This window comes from Capsicum annuum, chromosome 7, assembly GCF_002878395.1.
Source record: "Capsicum annuum cultivar UCD-10X-F1 chromosome 7, UCD10Xv1.1, whole genome shotgun sequence".
NCBI classification, from domain to species: domain Eukaryota; kingdom Viridiplantae; phylum Streptophyta; class Magnoliopsida; order Solanales; family Solanaceae; genus Capsicum; species Capsicum annuum.
The window spans coordinates 209,056,922-209,061,509 of record NC_061117.1 but is presented as its reverse complement, the minus strand read 5'-3'; the positions used below and the strand labels follow the sequence as shown (position 1 = coordinate 209,061,509).

At 36.7% G+C, this 4,588-nt stretch overlaps 1 non-coding gene across 1 annotated transcript; it reads left to right on the top strand.

Annotated features, from left to right (window-relative positions):
- Positions 1-550: 550 nt before the first annotated feature.
- Positions 551-623, top strand: TRNAP-GGG. The gene has a single exon. It is a non-coding gene; the product is annotated as a tRNA-Pro (tRNA).
- The last annotated feature ends 3,965 nt before the right edge of the window (positions 624-4,588 follow it).

Genomic DNA, 4,588 nt, shown 5'->3' with positions numbered 1-4,588 from the left:
TTCCACACTAATATCACCCTCATTTCAATTTTGGTGGCTTTTCCAAGCCCTAAACTAAGATGTTACACTCTCCATAGAGAGAAGAAAGGTGTTCCAAAATGTGTCTTACAGTATCATTCAACAACTAAAGAAATAAGGACCTAATACTAGTCTATTTATAGACTTCTTACAACATAGAGTAAAAGGTCCAACAAGCCCTTAATGAAGGTAGAAAAAGAGGGGCCCTTGGAGTGTATATAGAGGTGGATTTGTTGTGTCCAAAGCCCTTTCCACACTTCAACATGTACACTCCCTCGGCTTGATTTCATGCATGCCCATCTTCATGGTTGTGCCAGTATCAGAGTTAAAGCATTTAAAATTAATATTTAATAAATATAACAAGGGTCATTAGCGTAGAGCTAGTGCATTTGAAAGTAGATCGATAGGTCACCAGTTTGGACTTGGTAAGCTCATGTTATTTTATTTCTATATCACGCACAGAGAAATGTAGGGGAAAATGAGACTTTTTTCATAAATGTGAAAATAAATTAATATTAGATACATATAACAAGGGTCCTTAGCTTAGTGGTAGAGCATTTGACTGGGAGATCAAGAGGTCACTAGTTCAAATTTGGTAGGACTCTTTTCATTTTATTTCTAAACTAAGCACCAAGACATATGGAAAAGTGATATGAGATCCTATTATAGATGTTGAAGGAAATTAATATTTGATAAATATAACAAGGATCCTTAGCTTAGTGGCAGAACATTTGACTGCAAATTAAGAGGTCACTTGAAACACCCTGGGTTTTGGCCATAGAAAATTTCTTAAGTTTTGAGCCTTCTGCTAATCATATAACTATGACTCACCATACTAGTCATATGGTGTGGATATGGGTCTAGGGACCCTGATAGTATGTTGGTCAGTGTGATATTGGCCAAGTTTTGTCTAAGGTACGAGAAGACTCCATACGAGTCGTATGTTGAAGTGACGAGAAGTATAAGGTTCAATCGTATGTTGTCCAGTATCTAGCCTTAGATATTCTGCCTAGGGTACGACTTAAAGGTACTAGTCGTATGGTAATGATACGAGTTAGGCAAGGAAGCTGTATGTTGGACAGAATGTGGAGTCCAACTTTTTGTCTTAGATACGATTGGAGGATCCAATTATACCCACATGCAAAAACTTTTACAGTTTAAGTTGGGGGTATCATGGACATTTTCTCTCCCCACGACATAAAACACCTTTGGAGGTTCTCTTAACCTATTATTTTTCAATCAAACACTCTTAAATCTCTCTCAAGCTCTTGGTTCAAGAAAAGGCTAGGGTTTCTTCACGATGACCAATTAAGGCTCTGAAGGGTGGTTTCTCTTTGTTTTCCTTGGTGTTTAAGGCATGTTTGTTGGACAATAAAATTTTTGAGATTGAAAATTAAATAATTCGGGATAAGAAAAATATTGCAACAATCAATTTATTGATTTCAACGTGTGAGTGCTACAATTTCTATGAATCCTCTGATTCGCCTTTTCAAATATAAATTCAAGGGCTTAAAGCTTGATCTTGAACTTGAACTTGATTTGTTGATTTGAGGAAATTGATCTTGACTTGTGCTTGAATTAAAGGGTTTTTGAGCTTGTTGTTGAATATCGTGGTCTTGATCTTGAATCTTGATGAACTTGATTTGAATGCTTGAGCGTTGTAGAAAAATTGTGCCGTTTAATCCACGAGCTTTCTCTTGCTTCTTATTAGAGTTTTGGTGGTCTTTGCTGAATTATGAGACCCCTATTTATAGTTGTGGAAAGGGAAGAGTCATGATGAATATGGACTTCCTTTGACCAATCAGATTTAAGTGACATGACACCTTTTATGGGCTTTGATTTCATTGGGCCTACGGCATCATTTTGACATGTGGTATGGTCCTATTGGCTCCTTCCCTTGACTTGACATGCCACGTCATTTGACACATGACGCTTATTTGGGCCTCTAGAATATAACAATATCTTAGGCTTAGAGAAGTGGGTTCATCATTTGTAGCCTAAATCAAGGGGCTAGCTCAATAAAAATTTAACTTTAATTAAATCCATATATGTTTGAACTTAAATAATTAATTCAATTATATTAATCCACAGTATTTATTTGGGACTAATATATTTTGAATTTAGTATAATTCAAATTTCGTATGAATTTTAAATTAATAAAATTTTATAGCCCATAAATTGTCCCCTACTTCAAGACTTGTAGAGATATTTAATCTCTTAAAGCCTAGACTTGAAGTATTGTTTTATGTAATACGGGCATATAAAATAGACACATATTAAAATATGGTCTAACACGTGCATCCAATCCTTCCAATGTTAGGATTAATGCTTTGTAGCAAAATGCGAATTTCATTCTTTTATAATTTCAATTCTAAGACCTATTTTTTTTTGCCGCCTGAATTTATAATTTTCCAACCTTTATTGGTCTGGAATTCAGTGTCGCCTCCTTTGTTTTCCTCTTTTAGTGAAATTAGGACAGTTTCACCGCCTTTTCTTTCTATAAATACCCATCCGTCCAATTGTAAGTTGCTGGTTATTGTAAATTTCACCCATTATTAGATTAATTGGTGTAGCGTGATTGACGTTCTTTTAGGAATCGCTCCCTTTTTTTTTGGAATTGCTTACTTTAACAACCTTTCTTTTGCCTTTCTAGTAAGCACATTCAATTAATAGAGGAACTTCCATTGATCTTTGACGATTAATAACTTCCAATATTAAGGTAAATATCTTTTACGTCATACTTCTGTTTTCTTTCTTGTTTCCCTACTTTTTTTTAGGGTTGAAACAAGTAGCAATATGCAATAATCGGTTGAAGATGGTAACCATCGGCTTAAGGTGTGAGAGTTTAATTTCGCCTCCATCTCCTTAAGTTCAAACAATGTTACTTGAAGACGGTGGACATCGGCTTAAGGTGTGAGAGTTTAACTTCTCCTCTGTCACCTTAGGTCCGAACAATTTTACTAGAAGATAGTTTACATCAGCTTAAGGTGCGAGAGTTTAACATCGCCTCCGCCACCTTAATTCCAAATAATTTTACGTGAAGATAGTGGACATAGGCTTAAGGTGCGAGAGTTTAACTTGGCTTCCATCATCTTAAGTCCGAACAATTTTACTTGAAGACGGTGGACATCGGCTTAAGGTACGAGAGTTTAACTTTGCCTCCGTCACCTTAGGTCCAAACAATTTTACTTGAAGATAGTTTACATCAGCTTAAGGTGCGAGAGTTTAACTTCGCCTCTGTCACCTTAAGTCCAAACAATTTTACGTGAAGATAGTGGACATCGGCTTAAGGTGCGAGTGTTTAACTTCGCCTCCATCACCTTAAGTCCGAACAATTTGCTTCAAGATGCAATGATTTTCTTTAAATATGGTCCCTTTCACCGATGCATTTATGCAATGGTCTTCTCTAAGTATGGGCCATTTCACCGATGCATTTATGCGATGGTATTCTCCAAGTATGGGCCCTTTACAATGGTCAGCTTAAGGTGTGAGAGTTTAACTTCTCCTCCGTTACTTTAAGATCTGACGAATTCTGCTTCAAATATACATGACTCTATTTCACCAGAGCCAAAACATGAAGGGCTTTTTTTATTCTTTGGCTTTTTCTTTGCAGATATTTTTTTTAATCTTGACTTTGACCAAGATTCTTTTGTTTATGCAGCTTGCAGAGATGGTTCACTTTAGAGACTACACATCTTTATCCTCTAAAAGAAAGTATCTCCTAATTGAGGCCGATGATGGTACGGTTTTAACTAGGCTATTAACTGAAACTCCAATAGTAGACAGGTATGCAGATCCGTGGCCACCCTTGCAAAATTCTCTCCATATGTCAGATTGGACTTCAGAACATGACATTGGTGCTAATCAATCGGTTAAAGTATGGCTTCTTCGTACTCCCAACCAACGTTAATTGAACATTGCAAGCACCCTTTCTTACTTAGGACGTCGGGTACTCAAAGGAGAAATACGTTGGGGGAGCACCATGGAGATAACTGGTGAATATCGTCATACCCAAGAATATTAGGAATGGGCTGAGAACATATTGGCTGGAAATGCACAAACCTTGAAGGCAACAAACATATATGATGCCGTTTATGATTCACTGTTTACCTATGATCAAAACTCGAACATATTACAGGCATTCTTTGAGGCTTGTTGTCCAACTACCAACACATTGCTTACTTCAGCTAGAGAGCTATTCATATCCCTTTGGGACTTATACAAATTTGGAGGTCTTCCCATCAGAGGTCTTTATTATGAAGAAGTAGTGCCTGAAGTGAAGGAGATTACAGGTGTTGATAAAAAGAATAAGAGATTTATCCCTTGTTCTTGTGAATTCTTGTTTGTAGCTTTCCAACATCTTCAAGAAGGAGAAACTTCTGATCCGAGAGTTCCTTTAAGAAAGTGGATAAAGTTTTGGTACAAAAGGGTATTAAGATATGATTCATCTCCACTGAAGAAGGGGAAAATCTGCTCGATTGAAGTCAACCCATAACTCAACTGGGACTATTCCCAAAGCAACGAAGTGGTCAAGTACAGATGATGCTATATTTTCTAAACTTGGAGTGAA